Here is a 26,664-nt window from a genome sequence, read left to right as displayed (position 1 = left end):
ACATTGCTCTCTGTATTGGACAAAGACTGTTAAAGACATTTGTTATTACCAGATGGATGATAATTGTTATGTTTGAATACACATAAGTTAAACTGCAAGATACTTGATTCGATTGTTAAGAAAACTGATATGTGACAAACAAAGATTTCACGGAATGCCAATTTCCTACATTTAATGGTGGAGAATGCGGGCACCAACAGCAACCCTTTTGATTTAAGCCTGAATTATGACTGCTACAAGCTACAAGAAGATTACAAGAAGAAGACAAGAAACTCACTGAAGAAAAGTTGAAATTGTTCCCTGAAGAAAAAGCTTTTGTACCCGGCTTGCAACAGGAGAAACACAAGTGACTGATACAGCAGGATGGCATCCCAAAAATCCTTTATTTAAACATTCAGCTTTACTATGCGAAAATAGAGTTGCGCAGGGTGAAAAATCGTTCGAACGTGGAAATATGCTCAGTACTGACGGAAGAATAAGACGATAATAATTGAGAGGACAATCTGTATCCTTTTATCCATACTTTATTTATGAAGAAATAAATGTTATGACGAATTGCAGATCGAAGATGGCATTTCGGAGGATTCTCAAGAAATAACTACATATTCCAAAAAGTATTCTTCCATCAGATGATGCGCACACCTGTGGAAATCAAATACTTCAAGGGTATGTGTCTTTAACATGTCTGTAGAAGTTGCTCATATGTATATTGAAACAAATTGTATTAACTGTTTAGTTAATTATGGATTGGCAGCAAAAGACTGCTGTCAAATGTAACAGGATCTGTCTGTAAAAGAGTTAATCCTGAAAACGCTATTGTGTATTGAAATGGTTAGACAGATTAACTGGTATTGAGCAAAGCAATGTGGTTAAAAGGGAAAGAAAAAGTTGCATTACTGGCAAAAGGCTTTCTGGAAACTAAAGATTCTATAAAGGAATGGTGTCAACTTAAAAAGACCAGTAATTGTTATGTTCGAAACAAAAAAAAAGAAATGTGTTGTTAAAAACAATTGAAAAATATATGTGTTGTTGCAAGGTCTAGTAATTTACCTAGCCCCTAGTTAAACTATACATCTCCTTAAAAGTGCTAAAAGAAGGAAATCGCCCCCCATGGCTCTCTTTTGAGAGTGCATTGGATGCAACATTTGTTGAAACAAAACCTCAGACTCTCGGCAGTTGTTGAAAGGATTAAGTAATGTCAAGGAAATTAAGATTTTAATATAATGAAAGAAATGCTTAAGAATCAGACTGATCTGTTAAATAGAACCCATAAAACAATTTCTTACATGTCCAAGATTAGACGTTGTTACTAATCTTGACAATTTGCAAAAATTGCTAGTCTGGGGAATGTTACAGATATTTTGTGGAAAAATCTGAAAGATTTGGATTAAAGTAGAAGTTGTGTGAAAAGGGCAGAAGAGAAGAAAATATATAGGAAAATGGGGAAATTGTGCAAGGAAAAGGGTCAGATGGATACTCTCAGATTAGCCAGATTGATTAAAAATGTGTCTAAATATGATGAGCAGAGAGGACCTTTTTACAATATGAGGGTTTTTGAAGGTGAAATGAATAAAATAAAAATTTAGTGATGTGGTAGCCACCAGATGTCGTTTGATCTGGCTGCCAGTCTCATTAAGTGAATGGGTTAAAAATTAACTCATTGATGTGTTGGAGGATAAGGAATGTGAAAAGCCCAGAGTTTAGTTGCAGGAATTGTTTCCAAATATATTGCTAATGGTTGTACAGTGTGCAACTGGTTTGAATAGTTTTGAATTTTCTAAAACCGTCTACTATGTCTAAAGAGTAACATAGGCAGAGTGTTAGTGAATATGTCTCTATAATATCAGGGTAACCAAATGAGCTAGATTAAGAGATTTTGCTGCTATGGAAATTATGAAATCCTTGCAATTGTTAAAAAGGAAAAACACAGGAATAACTACAATGTTGCACAGACACACTTTTGTCTAGGGATACTTCAGCAGGACTGGCCCCTATTAAAAATGTGTCTAGTGAAGAAGGTAGAATGAGAAATTAGGTTATTAATTGAATATGGTAATTTTAGAGTGAGGTTTAAGGAAAGACCACAAAATTAACAAAATTACCAGGGTACTAAAAACTATTCGTCCACACCCCAAGATAGATATTATAGGGTTTTATTAGAGTAATTCTATGGTATGCTATAATTGCAACCAATAAGGTCATGTTAGGAGATATTGTCCTAAATATGAAGAAAAAACTTACCCAGTGAAAGGGAAAGAAAATTGAATTTCCCAGACCATAAGAATCTACAGAGAGTGGCAGCTGTAAAAACAGAGCATACTTCTTCAACCAACCCCCCCTCACATATCAAATTCATGTGAAGAGTGTATACTGATGTTAAGTGCCATTGAAAGAAAGGTGGAGGCAGTCACAAATCGACAAGTAAAATCTGCCTAAACTCACCAATAAATAGGGATGTGAAACCCCTAGCTATTATCAGATCTATCTTGCTGATAACGAAGTGAAGATGGGCGACCATATATTTATGGAAGACTAGAGGGAAATATAACAGAGTTTTATTAGAAACAGGAGCAGGAATGACTCTAATAAAACACGCTTGCCTTTAAAAATTTAAGCATATCAACAAATCCCTTCTAAGTTTTTAATGGAACACATCACATACAATTCTATCCACTGATAATGACGTTGAGTTTGAAGGAGGTAAAATAAATTGTGACTTATGGGTCGACCTCTCCTCACACTGTACTATTATGGGAATGGATGTTTTCAATGAAAAAAGTTGTATGTGGATTTATTAAATTTGGTTTTATGGCAAGCTTTAGGTGAGAGCAAAACAGTTTGAGTGGTTAAACCTAATAATTTAAGATAGTTTAGTCATGATATGACTGTAAAACAGAGTGAAGTGTCACCTTCTATACAACAAGATGATGAGGTTGTACCATATCTTAAAACTAAATACCCCACAGTGTGCTCTAAGTCTAAACAAGATTGGGGGATAGTGAATTTGCAAGTTGTAATTGTAGTTATAGACCCCCTGCAGTTAAACAATATAAGATCCCAAAGAATAAGAAGAAGGTGTGAATCGGGTGATAAAAGCATTGGTATCTCAAGGAGTGTTGAGAGTGGGTAATTCCAAATGTAAGTCACCATTTGGCTAATAATCAAGCCAATGGCACTTATGGTTTAATTGTAGACACGTATGTGGTGAATAAGTAAATCTCATCAGATATCATGGCGCAAATAGATGCTAATGTTAAGTACTTTCTGTATTGGATATAGTCAATGTGTTCTTTTCTATACCATTCAATCCAGATAGCTAGTATCGCTATGCTTTTACCTTTAAAAATCATCAATATCTGTTCCAGGTGTTGCTACAGGGCTTCCAATCCTCACCAGCTTACTTTCATAAAGCAATGGCTCAAGTATTGGAACCCCTGGGGTATGGGAATAAGATTTTGCAATATATTGATGATCTGTTAAGTTCAAACAGTAACAAGGGAAGAGCATGAGCAGATACTGTGTGATAATTGTCAAACACTGGCAGATAATGGGTTAAAACTGAACACATTCAAAGTGCAGATCTTGAAGGAAAGATTTACTTTCCTAGGAGTTAATATAGATCCAGAATGTAAAACGCCATGTACAGCAAGGGTTAAAGCATTGCAGCAATTGCCAAGGCCAATGACAGTGTATCATCTACAGAAATGTTTAAGCTTGATAAATGTTAGCAGAGAATTTATATATGATATGGCAGGGATAGCAAAACCCTTATGCAATATGCTAAAATATAAAAGATAAGATCATCTGGACAGGGGAATTTGAAAAGAGTTAAATCTGTTAAAAGATGCTCTCACACAAGCGCCTGTGCTAGCTGCTCCCATTGAAACAGTACCATATATTGTTCAATGTTATGCAGGTGTCTCTTCATTAATAGCAGTTTAATGCAAAGGTAGCATGAATCTTTAGGAATACTGGGATATTTTGCTAAAATTATGTATCCAGTGGAAAGAGGAATGTTTTCCTGTGTAAAACAGCTCATGGCTGTATGATGGGCTTTAGAAGCAACACAACCCATGGCAGGATTTGGACAGATAAATTTACAAACCCCCCAAATATCTAAAACTGTTACAAAATTGTTCCGAGTTAGGAGTATATAGCCAGTTACAAAATAAACCACCCAGGGTAGAAACCAGTAAAAGATATGCTATTCCTGATTTGATGTAAATACAGGGAACCCCCACATGAGTGTCAGAAGGAAATGGAAATATAATCCAGATCTCCTTTTGAGAAGCAAATAATACAAGGGATTTCTAGTTTGTATGTGGAGGGACGAGATTTTATGTTGATGGATCACATCACACAGGTTATGCCATATATGACGATTAAACAAAAGAATTGCAAAGATAGACTGCCAGGCCATATGTCAGCTCAGAAAGCGGAGTTAGAGTCTGTAAAGAAAGTTCTAGAAATATATGACCCAGTGAATATAATCAGTGACAGCAGTTATGTAGTTAAAGCTTTAATACTTCACCTCCCAATATGGAGAAAAGAGGAATGGTAGATTCTCAGGATAAAGCTTTAAAACATGCAGGTATTCTGGCAGAACTGTTTAATTATGAAAAAGAAAATAAAGGTTTAACTTGTTGTTGTGAAACAGACTTGTAAATCAGGAATCAAAGGAAACTTTGTTTGAGGAGTTGTAATACTTGAAAATGTAATGAGTGCAACTGTTAGTAAAAAGACAAATAACACATACCCTATAAGATCAGATAGAGAATGGAAGGATGTAGCTTTCAGTATAAAAAGAATGGGTCTAGATACTGAAACTGGCATGTACAGGGTTAAACACAATGAAACACAAACATTTGTACCTAGTGGCTTATTACAAGGGCTGATTGTATTCAATCATCGTACACAGGGCATTTGGGTACAGGACAACTGTTTAAGGTCCTGCAAAATAAATTGTATCATCCTAATTTAAACCAAAAAGTGTATAAATATATTGCAGAAGTGTCTCATATGTGCTCAATTTAATCCAAGACCTAAATACTAGAAACCAAAATTGCAGAGAGATCCTTTGGCAAAAAGACCATGGGACTCTATATAAATTAAATTCTAAATTAAAATGAATAAAATAAAATAGAAATAAAAATGCTTTAAGATAAGAGTAATTGGTTAACATATTTACCAGGAGTATTAATGTCTATCCTGCAAATCCAAACTCAAGTGTCACCTCATGAGTTAATGACATGTAGAACTATGTAATCACTTTCCCTAATGAACCTTTTGTTCCAAGTACATGCAAAGTTACAGCAGAACATGCTGAATGGTTGAAAGTATTACAGGAACATCTATTGTTAGATTTGAAGTTTGCTACTTCAAATGTCGTCCCTTATGGTAAACTATGTGTTAAAGTTGTACAGCGCTACGGAATCTGATGGCGCTATAAAAATAAATTAAATAAATATAAAGAAGTAACACAGGGGAATTATGCAGATATGTTTAAGCCAGGTTACAAGGCAATGGTAAATCATTTAAAACACCAGGTCTATGAAAAGCAAGTTGGGAAGGTCCTTATGGTCCTTATGTTAGTCTAAGAATAAAAATTAGGACAAACTGTGTTACAGGGTTAAAAAGCAAACATTGGTACAAAATGTAATAAATCAATTCTTGTGCTTAGTGATCAATGTAAAAGAAACGTACTAAGGTATAAGAAATTTACTAAGGTATAAGAAATTTACTAATGTATAAGACATTTACTAATGTATAAGAATAGTAAACTGCCATCTGTTTTTCATTACAGAACTAATACTGTTTTACATGGACAAAAACCTGTATGATTTTAAATAAAAGGACAAATTGTTTGGACTTTCAAAGGACATTATGGACTTTCAAAGAGACTGTGCTTGTGGATTCGATTGGAGAGGACAGTATTTCATGGACTAAATCAAACCGATTGTGATTTATGGTTAATGTAAACTGTATACAATTGCACAGCATAATAACTATGATACTGTTATTATTAATGTTAGGTAAAATCAATGCCCAAGGTAAATTAATGAATTAGTGAAAAATGTAAAGGTAATCGTAACAAGAATTTTGTTCTTAGGAGTTCAGAAATGAAAGGGTTAAAATGTCTTGCTTCTCCCTCTTGGAGTGTAAAAAGCAATACAGACAACTGGAAATGGCTGTGTTAAAAGGCCTTTCCTTGTAAACTAATACTTAGATCAATATCAGAAAACAAAATTAAAATCCCATAAGTAATTGGTATAAGTAAATTATGATGCATTATATTTACATAAAAGCATCACAGAGGGGCTTGAAAAATATTATTATGTACTTTAAATGTATTTAATGTGTTGATATAAATATTATAAGTTTTATTCAGATTGCTTCAAGAACACTGAAATTGAGAAGCCATACCTTGGCCTATAGAGTATTACAGACTTTCATTGTATAGGAATGGAGACCACATCTGGTTCACTTTAAGAGTGATGTTGAAGGGCCTGTTTATAATAACCTTTGACCTAAGCTTTGCTAGCCAGTCTCCCTCTGTATTACCATGGCTCATATTTCTAAAGGCATCTATTCATTTACTATGCATATATAACTCCTTTGTGTAGCTTACCGCCAAAACTATAACGTATGGCTTTAATCATAGATTTCAAATGATGCTAAGTCACACCCCTTTTTCTAAGATAGCCACTTATTTTAAAGTAAGGCAATCTTATGTATACTCCCCTCTGTAACTGAATTTTAAACCCATAAAACTGATTGTAGTTTAGAATTCATGGCCAATACCTTTAACATCAAAAATGGATAACACCTAGAACATTGCTCTCTGTATTGGACAAAGACTGTTAAAGACATTTGTTATTACCAGATGGATGATAATTGTTATGTTTGAATAAACATAAGTTAAACTGCAAGATACTTGATTCGATTGTTAAGAAAACTGATATGTGACAAACAAAGATTTCACGGAATGCCAATTACCTACAAGATCAGGCATTTTCAGACTGGCATGGCCATAGGCAAAATTAATTGAATTCAATTTCACTGATGTTGGTAGAATATCAAACACTGGTTGCGACAAAAGACAAGACGCTTCTGGATAAGGAAAAAAGTGATCTGATTATGACATCATAATGCAAAAAAGAAATAAACAAAAGCTTATGGCACCTGAGGTTCCTAGTTGATGTCCCATACAAGTACTAACCAGGCCCGATTCTGGATGGCTTCTGAGATCTGACGAGATGAGGCATTTTCAGACTGGTATGGCCATAGGCAAAATTATTTCAATGCAATTTCACTGATGTTGGTAGAATATCAAACACTGGTTGTGACAAAAGACAAGACGCTTCTGGATAGGGAAAAAAGTGATCTGATTATGACATCATAATGCAAAAAAGAAATAAAGAAAAGCTTATGACACCTGAGGTTCCTAGTTGGTCTCCCATACAAGTACTAACCAGACCCAAGTCTGGATGGCTTCTGAGATATGACGAGATCAGGCATTTTCAGACTGGTATGGCCATAGGCAAAATTAGTTGAATGCAATTTCACTGATGTTGGTAGAATATCAAACACTGGTTGCGACAAAAGACAAGACGCTTCTGGAAAGGGAAAAAAGTGATCTGATTATGACATCATAATGCAAAAAAGAAATAAACAAAAGCTTATGACACCTGAGGTTCCTAGTTGATCTCCCATACAAGTACTATCCAGGCCCGAGTCTGAATGGCTTCTGAGATCTGGCATTTTCAGACTGGTATGGCCATAGGCAAAATTAATCGAATGCAATTTCACTGATGTTGGTAGGATATCAAACACTGGTTGCGACAAAAGACAGGACGCTTCTGGATAGGTAAAAAGTGATCTGATTATGACATCATAATGCAAAAAAGAAATAAACAAAAGCTTATGGCACCTGAGCTTCCTAGTTTGTCTCCCATACAAGTACTAACCAGGCCTGAGTCTGGATGGCTACTGAGATCTGCCATTTTCAGACTGGAATGGCCATAGGCAAAATTAATTGAATGCAAATTCACTGATGTTGGTAGAATATCAAACACTGGTTGCGACAAAAGACAAGACGCTTCTGGATAGGGAAAAAAGTGGTCTGATTATGACATCATAATGCAAAAAAGAAATAAAGAAAAGCTTATGGCAACTGAGGTTCCTAGTTGGTCTCCTATACAAGTACTAACCAGACCCGAGTCTGGATGGCTTCTGAGAGCTGACAAGATCAGGCATTTTCAGATTGGTATGGCCATAGGCAAAATTAACTGAATGCAATTTCACTGATGTTGGTAGAATATAAAACACTGGTTGCGACAAAAGACAAGACACTTCTGGATAGGGAAAAAAGTGATCTTACTATGACATCATAATGCAAAAAAGAAATAAACAAAAGTTTATGGCACCTGAGGTTCCTATTTGGTCTCCTATACAAGTACTAACCAGGCCCGAGTCTGGATAGCTTTTGAGATCTAACGAGATCTGGCATTTTCAGACTGGTATGGCCATAGGCAAAATTAATCGAATGCAATTTCTCTGATGTTGGTAGAATATCAAACACTGGTTGCGACAAAAGACAAGACACTTCTGGATAGGGAAAAAAGTGATCTTACTATGACATCATAATGCAAGAAAGAAATAAACAAAAGTTTATGGCACCTGAGGTTCCTAGTTGGTCTCCTATACAAGTACTAACCAGGCCCGAGTCTGGATGGCTTCTGAGATCTGACGAGATCAGGCATTTTCAGACTGGTATGGCCATAGGCAAAATTCATTGAATGCAACTTCACTGATGTTGGTAGAATATCAAACATTGGTTGTGACAAAAGACAAGACGCTTCTGGATAAGGAAAAAAGTGATCTGATTATGACATCATAATGCAAAAAAGAAATAAACAAAAGCTTATGCCACCTGTGGTTCCTAGTTGGTCTCCCATGCAAGTACTAACCAGGCCCGAGTTTGGATGGCTTCTGAGATCTGACGCGATCAGGCATTTTCAGACTGGTATGGCCATAGACAAATTTCATTGAATGCAATTTCACAGATGTTGGTAGAATATCAAACACTGGTTGCGACAAAAGACAAGACGCTTCTGGATAGGGAAAAAAGTTATCTGATTATGACATCATAATGCAAAAAATAAATAAACAAAAGCTTATGCCACCTGTGGTTCCTAGTTGGTCTCCCATAGAAGTACTAACCAGGCCAGAGTTTGGATGGCTTCTGAAATCTGACGCGATCAGGCATTTTCAGACTGGTATGGCCATAAACAAATTTCATTGAATGCAATTTCACTGATGTTGGTAGAATATCAAACACTGGTTGCGACAAAAGACAAGACGCTTCTGGATAGGGAAAAAAGTTATCTGATTATGACATCATAATGCAAAAAAGAAATAAACAAAAGCTTATGGCACTTGAGGTTCCTAGTTGGTCTCCCATACAAGTACTAACCAGGCCCGAGTCTGGATGGTTTCTGAGATCTGACGAGATCAAGCATTTTCAAACTGGTATGGCCATAGGCAAAATTAATCGAATGCAATTTCACTGATGTTGGTAGCATATCAAACACTGGTTGCGACAAAAGACAGGACGCTTTTGGAGAGGGAAAAAGTGATCTGATTATGTCATCATAATGCAAAAAAGAAATAAACAAAAGCTTATGGCACCTGAGGTTCCTAGTTGGTCTCCCATACAATTACGAACCAGGCCCGAGTCTGGATGGCTTTTGAGATCTGACGAGATCTGGCATTTTCAGACTGGTATGGCCATAGGCAAAATTAATTGAATGCAATTTCTCTGATGTTGGTAGAATATCAAACACTGGTTGCGACAAAAGACAAGACACTTCTGGATAGGGAAAAAAGTGTTCTTATTATGACATCATAATGCAAAAAAGAAATAAACAAAAGTGTATTGCACCTGAGGTTCCTAGTTGGTCTCCCATACAAGTACTAACCAGACCCGAGTCTGGATGGTTTCTGAGATCTGACAAGATCAAGCATTTTCAGACTAGGATGGCCATAGGCAAAATTAATTGAATGCAATTTCACTGATGTTATTATTTATTTATATAGCACATTTAATTGCAACGTTGCTGCCCAAAGTGCTTCACAGTTACAATAAAACATACATTTATAAAAAGATTAGCAGGTGCAAAAGGCCCTGTCTATGACATCACTTGCTGCTGCAGCCTGGCACAGGTCAGAGTATTTTTGCGGTTACCATCTTCAAATGGTCGTATTTTAAAAACTATAAATCCTACAGTGAAGAGCTTTATTGTGTGAGAATCACAAGACCCAGACCTACATTTTGATGTATAGTCTCTGAGATATTAACAATGAAGGCACAGTCGCAGTTTAGAAATTGTCCTTCAAATGTGAGCTTTGCAGAGTGGAGTTTCAATGAATGTCAATGGACTGCGTGAGTTGCAAACAAATGGTCATATTGTGAAAACTATCAGGACTAGAGCTTAGCCGTGGACATTTCTAGTGGCAGCAGGGATAGCTGAACGTTTTGATATAAGATTTGTGTTGGTGGGCCTGAAAATGAGGGAGTGGTGGCAGTTTAGAAATCATGTCCTGATTTTTCAGCTTTTGCCAGATCCCACTCTAGCTTTGCCATTCATTCCTATGGGACAAATTTCGCCACAAGAACAACGATATTCCGAGAACCATTCAACGAAACGTTCCACAAAGTAATAGCAATCCGATCGGGAACAATCAGCACGTTTTGGTATATTTTTGTCTATGTAGTGTAAAAACTGTGGGAGGAGTTAGGGTGGCAAATTTGGCTATAATAATAATAATAATAATAATAATAATAATAATATATATGTGAGATAACAGTAAGTGGTCTTGCTATGCAAGAACACTTAATAATATATATGTGAGATAACATTAAGTGGTCTTGCTATGCAAGAACACTTAACTAGAAAAGCTACAATTTCTGGGGAAATTGTGTGAAGTGTTCTTGCCTCCACCAGTAGTCTACAACTGGAGTGGGCGGAGTAACTGTTATTATTTATTTATATAGCACATTTAATTGCAACGTTGTTGCCCAAAGTGCTTCACAGTTACATTAAAACATACAGTTACAAAAACATTAGCAGGTGCAAAAGGCCCTGTCTATGACATCACTTGCTGCTGCAGCCTGCCACAGGTCAGAGTATTTTTGCGGTTGCCATCTTCAAACGGTCGTATTGTAAAAACTATAAATCCTACAGCGAAGAGCTTTATATTGTGAGAATCACAAGACCCAGACCTACATTATGATGTATAGTATGTCTCTGAAATATTAACAATGAAGGCACAGTCGCAGTTTAGAAATTGCCCTTCAAATGTGAGCTTTGCAGAGTGGAGTTTCAATGAATGTCAATGGGTGGCGTGAGTTGCAAACAAATGGTCATATTGTGAAAACTATCAGGACTATGGCTTAGCCGTGGACATTTCTAGTGGCAGCTGGGATAGCTGAATGTTTTGATATAAGATTTGTGTAGGTGGACCTTAAAATGAGGGAGTGGTGGCAGTTTAGAAATCATGTCCTGATTTTTCAGCTTTTGTCAGCTCCCACTCTAGCTTTGCCATTCATTCCTATCGGACAAATTTCGCCACAAGAACGATGATATTCCGTGAACCATTCGGCGAAACGTTCCACAAAGTAATAGCAACCCGATTGGGAACAATCTGCACGTTTTGGTATATTTTTGTCTATGTAGTGTAAAAACTGTGGGAGGAGTTAGGGGGGTAAATTTGGCTATAATAAGAATAATAAGAAATAGAAAAGCTACAATTTCTGGGGAAATTGTGTGAAGTGTCCTTGCCTCCACCAGTAGTCTACAAATGGAGTGGGCGGAGTAACTGTTATTATTTATTTATATAGCACATTTCATTGCAATGTTGTTGCACAGTTACATTAAACCATACATTTATAAAAACATTAGCAGGTGTGAAAAAGGCATTGTCTATGACATCACTTGCTGCTGCAGCCTTGCACAGGTCAGAGTATTTTGGCAGTTGCCATCTTCAAACGGTCGTATTTTAAAAACTATAAATCCTACAGTGAAGAGCTTTATATTGTGAGAATCACAAGACCCAGACCTACATTTTGATGTATAGTATGTCTCTGAGATATTAACAATGAAGGCACAGTCGCAGTTTAGAAATTGCCCTTCAAATGTGAGCTTTGCAGAGTGGAGTTTCAATGAATGTCAATGGACGGCATGAGTTGCAAACAAATGGTCATATTGTGAAAACGATCAGGACTATGGCTTAGCTGTGGACATTTTTAGTGGCAGCAGGGATAGCTGAACATTTTGATATAAGATTTGTGTAGGTGGGCCTGAAAATGAGGGAGTGGTGGCAGTTTAGAAATCATGTCCTGATTTTTCAGCTTTTGCCAGCTCCCACTCTAGCTTTGCCATTCATTCCTATGGGACAAATTTCGCCACAAGAACGACGATATTCCGTGAACCATTTGGCGAAACGTTCCACAAAGTAATAGCAATCCGATCGGGAACAATCTGTACGTTTTGGTAAATTTTTGTCTATGTAGTGTAAAAACTGTGGGAGGAGTTAGGGTGGCAAATTTGGCTATAATAATAATAATATATATGTGAGATAACAGTAAGTGGTCTTGCTATGCAGGAACACTTAACTAGAAAAGCTACAATTTCTGGGGAAATTGTGAAGTGTTCTTGCCCCTCCACCAGTAGTATACAACTGGAGTGGGCGGAGAAACTGTTATTATTTAATTATATAGCACATTTAATTGCAATGTTGTTGCCCAAAGTGCTTCACAGTTACATTAAAACATACAGTTATAAAAACATTAGCAGGTGTAAAAGGCTTTGTCTATGACATCACTTGCTGCTGCAGCCTGGCACAGGTCAGAGTATTTTTGCGGTTGCCATCTTCAAACGGTCATATTTTTAAAACTATAAATCCTACAGCGAAGAGCTTTATATCGTGAGACTCACAAGACCCAGACCTACATTTTGATGTATAGTATGTCTCTGCAATATTAACAATGAAGGCACAGTCGCAGTTTAGAAATTGCCCTTCAAATGTGAGCTTTGCAGAGTGGAGTTTCAATGAATGTCAATGGACGGCATGAGTTGCAAACAAATGGTCATATTGTGAAAACGATCAGGACTATGGCTTAGCTGTGGAAATTTTTAGTGGCAGCAGGGATAGCTGTACGTTTTGATATAAGATTTGTGTAGGTGGGCCTAAAAATGAGGGAGTGGTGGCAGTTTAGAAATCATGTCCTGATTTTTCAGCTTTTGCCAGCTCCCACTCTAGCTTTGCCATTCATTCCTATGGGACAAATCTCGCCACAAGAACGACGATATTCCGAGAACCATTCGGCGAAACGTTCCACAAAGTAATAGCAATCCGATCGGGAACAATCAGCACGTTTTGGTATATTTTTGTCTATGTAGTGTAAAAACTGTGGGAGGAGTTAGGGTGGCAAATTTGGCTATAATAATAATAATAATAACTAGAAAAGCTACAATTTCCGGGGAAATTGTGTGAAGTGTTCTTGCCTCCACCAGTAGTCTAAAACTGGAGTGGGCGGAGTAACTGTTATCATTTATATAGCACATTTAATTGCAACGTTGTTGCACAGTTACATTAAAACATACATTTATAAAAACATTAGCAGGTGTAAAAGGCTTTGTCTATGACATCACTTGCTGCTGCAGCCTGGCACAGGTCAGAGTATTTTTGCGGTTGCCATCTTCAAACGGTCATATTTTAAAAACTATAAATCCTACAGTGAAGAGCTTTATATTGTGAGAATCACAAGACCCAGACCTACATTTTGATGTATAGTATGTCTCTGAGATATTAACAATGAAGGCACAGTCGCAGTTTAGAAATTGCCCTTCAGATGTGAGCTTTGCAGAGTGGAGTTTCAATGAATGTCAATGGACTGCGTGAGTTGCAAACAAATGGTCATATTGTGAAAACTCTCAGGACTATGGCTTAGCTGTGGACATTTTTAGTGGCAGCAGGGATAGCTGAACATTTTGATATAAGATTTGTGTAGGTGGGCCTGAAAATGAGGGAGTGGTGGCAGTTTAGAAATCATGTCCTGATTTTTCAGCTTTTGCCAGCTCCCACTCTAGCTTTGCCATTCATTCCTATGGGACAAATTTCGCCACAAGAACGACGATATTCCGTGAACCATTTGGCGAAACGTTCCACAAAGTAATAGCAATCCGATCGGGAACAATCTGTACGTTTTGGTAAATTTGTGTCTATGTAGTGTAAAAACTGTGGGAGGAGTTAGGGTGGCAAATTTGGCTATAATAATAATAATATATATGTGAGATAACAGTAAGTGGTCTTGCTATGCAGGAACACTTAACTAGAAAAGCTACAATTTCTGGGGAAATTGTGAAGTGTTCTTGCCCCTCCACCAGTAGTATACAACTGGAGTGGGCGGAGAAACTGTTATTATTTAATTATATAGCACATTTAATTGCAATGTTGTTGCCCAAAGTGCTTCACAGTTACATTAAAACATACAGTTATAAAAACATTAGCAGGTGTAAAAGGCTTTGTCTATGACATCACTTGCTGCTGCAGCCTGGCACAGGTCAGAGTATTTTTGCGGTTGCCATCTTCAAACGGTCATATTTTTAAAACTATAAATCCTACAGCGAAGAGCTTTATATCGTGAGACTCACAAGACCCAGACCTACATTTTGATGTATAGTATGTCTCTGCAATATTAACAATGAAGGCACAGTCGCAGTTTAGAAATTGCCCTTCAAATGTGAGCTTTGCAGAGTGGAGTTTCAATGAATGTCAATGGACGGCATGAGTTGCAAACAAATGGTCATATTGTGAAAACGATCAGGACTATGGCTTAGCTGTGGAAATTTTTAGTGGCAGCAGGGATAGCTGTACGTTTTGATATAAGATTTGTGTAGGTGGGCCTAAAAATGAGGGAGTGGTGGCAGTTTAGAAATCATGTCCTGATTTTTCAGCTTTTGCCAGCTCCCACTCTAGCTTTGCCATTCATTCCTATGGGACAAATCTCGCCACAAGAACGACGATATTCCGAGAACCATTCGGCGAAACGTTCCACAAAGTAATAGCAATCCGATCGGGAACAATCTGCACGTTTTGGTATATTTTTGTCTATGTAGTGTAAAAACTGTGGGAGGAGTTAGGGTGGCAAATTTGGCTATAATAATAATAATAATAACTAGAAAAGCTACAATTTCCGGGGAAATTGTGTGAAGTGTTCTTGCCTCCACCAGTAGTCTAAAACTGGAGTGGGCGGAGTAACTGTTATCATTTATATAGCACATTTAATTGCAACGTTGTTGCACAGTTACATTAAAACATACATTTATAAAAACATTAGCAGGTGTACTACCGGTAAAGGCTTTGTCAATGACATCACTTGCTGCTGCAGCCTGGCACAGGTCAGAGTATTTTGGTGGTTGCCATCTTCAAATGGTCGTATTTAAAAACTATAGATCCTACAGCTAAGAGCTTTATATTGTGAGAATCACAAGACCCAGACCTACATTTTGATGCATAGTATGTCTCTGCAATATTAACATTGACGGCACAGTCGCAGTTTAGAAATTGCCCTTCAAATGTGAGATTTGCAGAGTCGAGTTTCAATGAATGTCAATGGACGGCATGAGTTGCAAACAAATGGTCATATTGCGAAAACTATCAGGACTATGGCTTAGCTGTGGACATTTTTAGTGGCAGCAGGGATTGCTGAACGTTTTGATATAAGATTTTTGTAGGTGGGCCTGAAAATGAGGGAGTGGTGGCAGTTTATAAATCATGTCCTGATTTTTCAGCTTTTGCCAGCTCCCACTCAAGCTATGCCATTCATTCCTATGGGACAAATTTCGCCACAAGAATGCCGATATTCCGAGAACCATTCGGCGAAACGTTCCACAAAGTAATAGCAATCCGATCGGGAACAATCTGCACATTTTGGTAAATTTTTGTCTATGTAGTGTAAAAACTGTGGGAGGAGTTAGGGTGGCAAATTTGGCTATAATAATAATAATAATATATATGTGAGATAACAGTAAGTGGTCTTGCTATGCAAGAACACTTAATAATATATATGTGAGATAACATTAAGTGGTCTTGCTATGCAAGAACACTTAACTAGAAAAGCTACAATTTCTGGGGAAATTGTGTGAAGTGTTCTTGCCTCCACCAGTAGTCTACAACTGGAGTGGGCGGAGTAACTGTTATTATTTATTTATATAGCACATTTAATTGCAACAATGTTGCCCAAAGTGCTTCACAGTTACATTAAAACATACAGTTACAAAAACATTAGCAGGTGCACAAGGCCCTGTCTATGACATCACTTGCTGCTGCAGCCTGCCACAGGTCAGAGTATTTTTGCGGTTGCCATCTTCAAACGGTCGTATTGTAAAAACTATAAATCCTACAGCGAAGAGCTTTATATTGTGAGAATCACAAGACCCAGACCTACATTTTGATGTATAGTATGTCTCTGAGATATTAACAATGAAGGCACAGTCGCAGTTTAGAAATTGCCCTTCAAATGTGAGCTTTGCAGAGTGGAGTTTCAATGAATATCAACGGACTGCGTGAGTTGCAAACAAATGGTCATATTGTGAAAACTTTAAGGACTATGGCTTAGCTGTGGACTTTTTTAGTGGCAGCAGGGATAGCTGAACGTTTTGATATAAGATTTGTGTAGGTGGGCCTGAAAATGAGGGAGTGGTGGCAGTTTAGAAATCAAAAAAATCACATTATTTGGAAGCAGACTCTATTAAGTAGACTCTTTCAAGTAGGAGTTAAAAAACCAGGAGTTGCTTGGAGTGGTTTGTATACTGTGGAGAGTGGTTTGTATTTTATTTTTGTTTAATTGGTTCAGTCTGTAAAGTTTAAAAAAAAAAAGTTTTTTTTTGTTTTTTTTTTTCCTGGTGTTCTGGTTTTTCCCCCTCTTTTGTGCTGCTGCTGCTTGATTGATTGGGGGGAGTGTTTATTAATTGCACCTGTGTGGGATTTGTATCCCTATAAAGGCACACCCCTAACTCACTGAGCTTGCTCACATTATTTGGAAGCAGACTCTATTAAGTAGACTCTTTCAAGTAGGAGTTAAAAAACCAGGAGTTGCTTGGAGTGGTTTGTATACTGTGGAGAGTGGTTTGTATTTTATTTTTGTTTAATTGGTTCAGTCTGTAAAGTTTAAAAAAAAAAAGTTTTTTTTTGTTTTTTTTTTTTCCTGGTGTTCTGGTTTTTCCCCCTCTTTTGTGCTGCTGCTGCTTGATTGATTGGGGGGAGTGTTTATTAATTGCACCTGTGTGGGATTTGTATCCCTATAAAGGCACACCCCTAACTCACTGAGCTTGCTCACATTATTTGGAAGCAGACTCTATTAAGTAGACTCTTTCAAGTAGGAGTTAAAAAAACCAGGAGTTGCTTGGAGTGGTTTGTATACTGTGGAGAGTGGTTTGTATTTTATTTTTGTTTAATTGGTTCAGTCTGTAAAGTTTAAAAAAAAAAAGTTTTTTTTTGTTTTTTTTTTTCCTGGTGTTCTGGTTTTTCCCCCTCTTTTGTGCTGCTGCTGCTTGATTGATTGGGGGGAGTGTTTATTAATTGCACCTGTGTGGGATTTGTATCCCTATAAAGGCACACCCCTAACTCACTGAGCTTGCTCACATTATTTGGAAGCAGACTCTATTAAGTAGACTCTTTCAAGTAGGAGTTAAAAAAACCAGGAGTTGCTTGGAGTGGTTTGTATACTGTGGAGAGTGGTTTGTATTTTATTTTTGTTTAATTGGTTCAGTCTGTAAAGTTTAAAAAAAAAAAGTTTTTTTTTGTTTTTTTTTTTCCTGGTGTTCTGGTTTTTCCCCCTCTTTTGTGCTGCTGCTGCTTGATTGATTGGGGGGAGTGTTTATTAATTGCACCTGTGTGGGATTTGTATCCCTATAAAGGCACACCCCTAACTCACTGAGCTTGCTCACATTATTTGGAAGCAGACTCTATTAAGTAGACTCTTTCAAGTAGGAGTTAAAAAACCAGGAGTTGCTTGGAGTGGTTTGTATACTGTGGAGAGTGGTTTGTATTTTATTTTTGTTTAATTGGTTCAGTCTGTAAAGTTTAAAAAAAAAAAGTTTTTTTTTGTTTTTTTTTTTCCTGGTGTTCTGGTTTTTCCCCCTCTTTTGTGCTGCTGCTGCTTGATTGATTGGGGGGAGTGTTTATTAATTGCACCTGTGTGGGATTTGTATCCCTATAAAGGCACACCCCTAACTCACTGAGCTTGCTCACATTATTTGGAAGCAGACTCTATTAAGTAGACTCTTTCAAGTAGGAGTTAAAAAACCAGGAGTTAAAACTAACTAGGGGTTTAAACTATCAAGGTAATTTTTAATTTTTTTTATTTATATATATATATATAGATTTTTTTTTTATTTTTTTTCATCTGTATCTGGGGAAATGAGTGTTAGCAAGATTGTTAGTTTGACTCAATGCACATCTTGTTGCATGTATGGATGCCTGGATGTACCCGTCCATGGTCCATACCTCTGTGATGGTTGTGTGCGAGTGGCTTCTCTGGAAGCTCAGATTGGAGATCTTGAGAGGCAAATCGCAACTTTGAGGGAGATCGACAATCTTGAGAGGAGTCTGCTGCTGACTGAGCAGAGTTTAGTGGGGACAGGTAGTGGAGAGGGAGGAGATATGACAGATGGGGAACAGGCATGTAGCTGGGTGACAGTGGGGCGAGGAAGCAGGGGGGGAGGGAAGAGGAAAGGGCTAGCTAGTCCTGATTTGGTGCAACCTAGCAGGTTTGCCCGTTTGAGGGAAGATGTTGGGAGCATCAGCTCAGGAGTAGCTGTATTAGAGGAAGCTGTTACTTCTAACAGCCGAGGTGACAGCCCCTCTAGTACGGGTGGGGATCAAAATGTAAGGAAGGCAAGACAGGTTGTGGTGGTAGGGGACTCTATCATTAGGAGAGCAGATAGGGCAATCTGCCACTCTGATCGGCTCAACCGGACAGTTTGCTGTCTCCCGGGTGCTCGGGTCCGGCATGTTGCTGACAGAGTGGATGGATTATTGGGAGGGGCTGGGGATGACCCAGCGGTCATGGTCCATATTGGTACCAATGACAAAGTAAGAGGAAGATGGAAGGTCCTAAAGAATGATTTCAGGGAATTAGGTAGCAAACTCAAGAAAAGGACCTCCAAGGTGGTATTCTCCGAGATATTACCTGTGCCACGTGCTACAGTGGAAAGGCAGCGGGAGATTAGAGAGGTTAATGCGTGGCTGAAGTCTTGGTGCAGGAAGGAGGGTTTTGGGTTTTTAGAGCACTGGGCCGACTTTGCGATTGGGTACAACCTATATAGTAGGGATGGATTGCACCTAAACGGAAGGGGGTCTGCAGTGCTGGGGGATAGGATGGCTAGAAGGTTGGAGGAGATTTTAAACTAGTAGTAGGGGGGGAGGGTCATAGCAATCTACAAAATGGAGATAGGACAGAAAGGAGATGGGCTTTAGAACAGTATAAGGAGGGTGGAGACGGGGGGAGGGGCAAGCTCAGAACAGAGAAGCTATGTAATGTTGGTAATTCACAAAATAAACAAGAGACGCATGATATTAAATGTATGCTTACTAATGCAAGGAGCCTAAATAACAAAATGGGGGAACTAGAGGCATTAGCATACACTAAACAATATGATATAATAGGCATAACTGAAACATGGTGGGATGAGACACATGACTGGGCAGTTAACTTAAATGGGTACACATTATTTAGGAAGGATAGGAAAAACAAGAAGGGTGGTGGGGTATGTTTGTATGTCAACCATGATTTAAAGCCAAATCTTAAGCAAATTGAATGCGATGAGGAAAATGTGGAAGCTTTATGGGTAAATATCTGCTTGGGGGAAAAGAAGGGAAACCAACTATTGGTTGGTATATGTTATAAACCACCTAATGTTAATATTGACGAGGAACAACAGCTGTTTGAGCAAATTGAGAAAGCTGCAAATCTTGGTAACACTTTAATTATTGGAGATTTTAATTACCCAGACATAAATTGGGACATAGGGACTAGTAGCTCAGCAAAGGGAATTAGGTTTTTAAACTTGTTAAATGACAACTTCATGTCACAACTTGTACAAGCACCAACTAGAATGGACGCTTGTCTGGACCTGGTTTTAACAAACAACGTTGATCTTTTGACCAACATTCAAGTAGGTGAGCACTTGGGAAATAGTGATCACAATATAGTGTCCTTTGAAATAAACTCAAAAAAACAAAAGCACATGGGGTATACTAAAACATATAATTTTAAAAAGGCCAATTTCAATAAGATAAGGGAAGCTTTACAATATATTGACTGGCATAAACTCTTTAGTGAAAAGAACACTGAGGATAAATGGATCATCTTCCAACAAATATTAGAAAGGTACATTTCTCAGTATGTACCATTGGGAAATAAGTATAAAAGAAACAAATTAAAACCAATGTGGCTTAGTAGAGAAGTAAAACAAGAGATTAAAAATAAGAAAAGGGCATTTAAAGCATTTAAATCAGACAAATCAGATGCATCTTATAAAAGATATAAGAAAGCAAATAATGCGTGCAAAAAGGCAATTAAACTTGCTAAACTTCAAAATGAAAAAATGATAGCTAAAGAGAGCAAAACCAACCCCAAAGCATTTTTTAAGTACATAAATTCCAAAAAACCCAAAAATGAAAGTATAGGTACACTTAAAACTGAAACGGGGGTGTTGGTTAATGAAGACCAAGAAAAGGCAGGAATTCTAAATAACTATTTCTCCTCCGTATATATTAAAGAAGAACCCATGGCAATAGATGTGCAAATGATTGCTACTAAAAACTTGCAGAATAATTGTAATTGGTTAACTCAAGACAATGTGCTGCAGCAACTAAAGAAAGTTAATATAAACAAAGCTCCAGGGCCTGACGGTATCCATCCACGTGTACTTAAGGAACTAAGTGTAGAAATAAGTGAACCTCTGTTTTTAATCTTTCAAGATTCTTTTCTTTCAGGAAGTGTTCCGGAGGATTGGAGGAAGGCAGATGTGGTTCCTATATTCAAAAAGGGTTCAAAATCCTTGCCTGGAAATTATAGACCTGTGAGCTTAACTTCTGTGGCTGGTAAAATATTTGAAAGGTTATTAAGGGATAATATTCAAGAATTCCTTGAGAAGAATATGGTTATCAGCAAAAATCAGCACGGTTTTATGAAGCACAGGTCATGTCAAACTAACTTGATTGCTTTCTACGAAGAAGTAAGTAGAAGTATAGATCAGGGTGTTGCAGTGGATGTGATCTATTTGGATTTTGCCAAGGCATTTGATACAGTTCCACACAAAAGATTAGTGTTCAAACTCAAGGAAATCGGTCTCGATGAAAATGCTTGTTCTTGGGTAGAACATTGGCTTAAAAACAGAATACAAAGAGTTGTCGTTAATGGTAAATTTTCAAGCTGGACAGAGGTGGCAAGTGGTGTCCCTCAGGGGTCTGTTCTGGGACCCCTTCTATTTAACATTTTTATAAATGATCTTGAAGACAGCATTGAAAGTCATGTTTCAGTGTTTGCAGATGACACAAAACTTTGTAAAATAATACAATGTGAGCAAGATATTACTTTGCTGCAGAAGGATTTAGATAGACTGGGGGACTGGGCACTCAAATGGCAGATGAAATTTAATGTTGAAAAATGCAAAGTTATGCACTTCGGCGTAAAGAATACACAAGCAACGTATACCCTTAATGGAAGCGAATTAGGGATAACAACACACGAAAAGGACTTGGGAATTGTTATAGACAACAAACTATGCAACAATGTGCAATGTCAATCAGCAGTGGCCAAGGCCAGTAAGGTATTGTCATGCATGAAAAAGGGCATTCATTCTCGGGACGAGAATATCATTTTGCCTCTCTATAAATCACTGGTAAGACCACATATTGAATATGCTGTGCAATTTTGGGCACCTGTTCTAAAGAAGGATATCATGGCACTAGAAAAAGTGCAGAGGCGGGCTACAAAATTAATAAAAGGAATGGAACATATCAGCTATGAAGAAAGGTTAACAAATTTAAACCTATTTAGTTTAGAAAAACGTCGCCTGAGAGGGGATATGATAACATTATACAAATATATTCGGGGCCAATACAAACCATTGTGTGGAAATCTATTCACAAACCGGACTTTACATAGGACACGAGGCCATGCGTTTAGACTGGAAGAAAGAAGATTTCGTCTAAGGCAAAGGAAAGGTTTTTTTACTGTAAGAACAATCAGGATGTGGAATTCTCTGCCTGAAGAAGTGGTTTTATCAGAGTCCATACAGATGTTCAAACAGCTACTAGATGCATACTTGCAAAGACAGAATATTCAAGGATATAATCTTTCAATGTAGGGTAATAACTGCTTGATTCAAGGATAAATCTGACTGCCATTCTGGGGTCAAGAAGGAATTTTTTGTCCTAGCTTGTTGCAAAATTGTGCTTCAAACTGGGTTTTTTTCTTTTTTTTTTTTTTTTTTTTTTTTCTTTTCTTTTGGATCAACAGCAAAAAACAGGTGTGAGGAAGGCTGAACTTGATGGACGCAAGTCTCTTTTCAGCTATCTAACTATGTAACTATGTCCTGATTTTTCAGCTTTTGCCAGCTCCCACTCTAGCTTTGCCATTCATTCCTATGGGACAAATTTCGCCACAAGAATGACGATATTCCGAGAACCATTTGGCGAAACGTTCCACAAAGTAATAGCACACCAATCGGGAACAATCCGCACGTTTTGGTATATTTTTGTCTATGTAGTGTAAAAACTGTGGGAGGAGTTAGGGTGGCAAATTTGGCTATAATAATAATAATAATAATAATAACTAGAAAAGCTACAATTTCTGGGGAAATTGTGTGAAGTGTTCTTGCATCCACCAGTAGTCTACAACTGAAGTGGGCGGAGTAACTGTTATCATTTATATAGCACATTTAATTGCAACGTTGTTGCACAGTTACATTAAACCATACATTTATAAAAAACATTAGCAGGTGTACAAAAGGCCCTGTCTATGACATCACTTGCTGCTGCAGCCTGGCACAGGTCAGAGTATTTTGGCTGTTGCCATTTTCAAATGGTCATATTTTAAAAACTATAAATCCTACAGCGAAGAGCTTTATATTGTGAGAATCACGAGACCCAGACCTACATTTTGATGCATAGTATGTCTCTACAATATTAACAATGAAGGCACAGTCGCAGTTTAGAAATTGCCCTTCAAATGTGAGCTTTGCAGAGTGGAGTTTCAATGAATGTCAATGGACGGCGTGAGTTGCAAACAAATGGTCATATTGTGAAAACTATAGGGAGTATGGCTTAGCCGTGGACATTTTTTGTGGCAGCAGGGATAGCTGAACGTTTTGATATAAGATTTGTGTAGGTGGGCCTGAAAATGAGGGAGTGGTGGCAGGTTAGAAATCATGTCCTGATTTTTCAGCTTTTGCCAGATCCCACTCTAGCTTTGCCATTCATTCCTATGGGACAAATTTCGCCACAAGAACGACGATATTCCGAGAACCATTTGGCTAAACGTTCCACAAAGTAAGAGCAATCCGATCGGGAACAATCTGCACGTTTTGGTATATTTTTGTCTATGTAGTGTAAAAACTGTGGGAGGAGTTAGGGTGGCAAATTTGTCTATAATAATAATAATAATATATATGTGAGATAACAGTAAGTGGTCTTGCTAGGCAAGAACACTTAATAATATATATGTGAGATAACATTAAGTGGTCTTGCTATGCAAGAACACTTAATAATAATAATATATATGTGAGATAACATTAAGTGGTCTTGCTATGCAAGAACACTTAATAATATATATGTGAGATAACATTAAGTGGTCTTGCTTTGCAAGAACACTTAATAATAATAATATATATGTGAGATAACATTAAGTGGTCTTGCTATGCAAGAACACTTAATAATAATATATATGGGAGATAACATTAAGTGGTCTTGCTATGCAAGAACACTTAATAATAATAATAATAATAATAATAATATATATATGTGAGATAACATTAAGTGGTCTTGCTATGCAAGAACACTTAATAATATATATGTGAAATAACATTAAGTGGTCTTGCTATGCAAGAACACTTAATAATAATAATAATAATAATATATATGTGAGATAACATTAAGTGGTCTTGCTATGCAAGAACACTTAATAATAATATATATGTGAGATAACATTAAGTGGTCTTGCTATGCAAGAACACTTAATAATATATATGTGAGATAACATTAAGTGGTCTTGCTTTGCAAGAACACTTAATAATAATAATAATAATATATATGTGAGATAACATTAAGTGGTCTTGCTATGCAAGAACACTTAATAATAATATATATGTGAGATAACATTAAGTGGTCTTGCTATGCAAGAACACTTAATTAGAGGTGCAAAGGTATAAAAATTATATCAGGAAGTGTTACTTTACTGAGAGGGTAGTGGATGCATGGAATAGCCTTCCAGCTGAAGTGGTAGAGGTTAACACAGTAAAGGAGTTTAAGCATGCGTGGGATAGGCATAAGGCTATCCTAGCTATAAGATAAGGCCAGGGACTAATGAAAGTATTTAGAAAGTTTGGCAGACTAGATGGGCCGAATGGTTCTTATCTGCCGTCACATTCTTTGTTTCCATATGAAAAGACAAATTATGTTTTGGTATTTGATAAGGGTCATAAAGACTAAGACAACATGGACTAACAAATACCAACATCTGATGTTAAAAAAAAAAGAAAAAGAAAAAAGAAAACAGACACATACAATAACAAACAAAGCCACATTCACCAGTTTTGCTCCGAGTGAACTCAGCAATCATTTAAGATCTAATGGATCCCATTTATCATTAACCTGACGTAGTTTATCCTGAATTCCTCCAATTTTATCCAAGTCCGTTTATATATGTCTCCACTTCTGTCTTTAATAAATACACAACATTGCTCTTAATTAAAGCACACACTCCTCCTTTTGATGCTAAAATATAACTCAAGGCCATTCTGTTCTGTAAGACCATCATTCTAATTTGGATTTGTTCTGCATTTAATTTGGAGATGGCATCATTGGAATAATTCAAGGCATTATGTAATACTTTGGCTAATTGATTTATCTTGGCTAAAGCTAATCCCACTCATATCTGAGGAAACATGGATAGAAAGACCTTTTCAGTTATACTGGTTTTAATATTAACATCTCTTCAGTTTCTCAGTTTTCCCTTAGGTAGATAATTTCTTATTGTAAAGGCAGACAATACTCGCCCTAGATAACAGCTTCCTTTCCAGTTGCAGGGTAATACTCTACAAGTCCACATACCGCATAGCCAATAAATACTGCGGGTTAAGTTGTGATTTTTGTAATTAGCATTATATGAGGCCCACATTGCCTTTTCTGTAACACTTAGCATATTAAAGTCGTTGGTGCAAAAATATCCTTCTGGCTCATACTCTGTAAAATTATATCTGACACAGGTACTACTTTTATTAAGTTTGGAATTTCCTATTAAGTTATCTCCCACCTTTCTTTGTACCCATAATCCTCCTTGATCCGCTACATTAATCAGGGTCCATTTTCTTAGTTTACCAGAATATTCTCCTACCTCAGGCTATAAAAAACTAAACCCATTCTTTATTTCTTGATAAAGTTCTGACTTATTCTAGGGGTACCCAATAAAAGGAGTGTCTGCAGTATTTTGAACAAATCCACATACCCAACAAGGCTTATCTACTCCTGAAGCATTACATAAAATTCTGCATATGTCAATATATGAATTATCTATTTTATTCCCATAGTACTCTAATCTACTCCCTTTTGTGTCTAACAAAAGAGTTGACAACTGCTACTCTAAACTGATACAAGTATACTACATAAATGCAAAATCCTATAAACAATATAGCAAGACATACAAAAACATTACAACCTTTCCTCCAGATTGGAAGAGTTCGACATCACTTTTTTTTCTTGTTTCAGGATAAATTAGCTGCATGGTTTCTCGAGTGGCCTCTTGGCACTTCTTGGCTTTCCCACGTAGGTTAGTCAGCTGGGATTATTGTACCCGTTAGAAGACTAACTTGTTGATTTCCTTGGTACTGGGACAAGCTTTAAATGGCTAAAATGAATCTAAGAAGCAATCTCAGCTAACTTTACAGCTGTGTTGGTAACATGCAAGACTTGATATGAGCTCTTCCAGCAAGGTTGGAGAGCTTTCTTTCGTTTTAAATCAATTGATCAATATGTAGTCTCCTGGTTGGATTTGATGAATAGGTTTGTTTTCTTGTGTGTTCATGCACACCACTTGTACCTGTGCTTTTAGAGACTTAAAGGATTTTTTTTACAAGACTCTTACACTATGCACTAATATTTCTAGAGTATTAACAGTAAGCATAGGACGTCCCATATGAGCTTGTTAGGTGTAACATTTATGGCTATATGAAATGAGTTTCTCATAGACATTTCTGGTAAAATAGTCTATAAAAAGTAAATTGATAAGGGAAAAGCCTCTGGTAAAATACTATATATATATATATATATACAGTTGCAAGAAAAAGTATGTGAACCCTTTGGAATGATATGGAT

At 37.1% G+C, this 26,664-nt stretch overlaps 6 pseudogenes; all 6 read right to left on the bottom strand.

The window, feature by feature from the left end:
- Positions 1-7,423: 7,423 nt before the first annotated feature.
- On the bottom strand, positions 7,424-7,542 carry LOC134583597 (5S ribosomal RNA; annotated as a pseudogene).
- Positions 7,543-8,414: 872 nt separating this feature from the next.
- On the bottom strand, positions 8,415-8,533 carry LOC134583728 (5S ribosomal RNA; annotated as a pseudogene).
- A 134-nt stretch (positions 8,534-8,667) lies between these two features.
- LOC134584389 (5S ribosomal RNA) lies at positions 8,668-8,786 on the bottom strand (annotated as a pseudogene).
- Positions 8,787-8,920: 134 nt separating this feature from the next.
- On the bottom strand, positions 8,921-9,039 carry LOC134583704 (5S ribosomal RNA; annotated as a pseudogene).
- Positions 9,040-9,426: 387 nt separating this feature from the next.
- Positions 9,427-9,545, bottom strand: LOC134584446 (5S ribosomal RNA; annotated as a pseudogene).
- A 133-nt stretch (positions 9,546-9,678) lies between these two features.
- LOC134583824 (5S ribosomal RNA) lies at positions 9,679-9,797 on the bottom strand (annotated as a pseudogene).
- Between the last annotated feature and the right edge of the window lie 16,867 nt (positions 9,798-26,664).

The sequence above is a fragment of the Pelobates fuscus genome, chromosome 13 (assembly GCF_036172605.1).
Source record: "Pelobates fuscus isolate aPelFus1 chromosome 13, aPelFus1.pri, whole genome shotgun sequence".
Classification (NCBI taxonomy): domain Eukaryota; kingdom Metazoa; phylum Chordata; class Amphibia; order Anura; family Pelobatidae; genus Pelobates; species Pelobates fuscus.
This window is presented reverse-complemented; position numbering and strand designations above follow the sequence as displayed.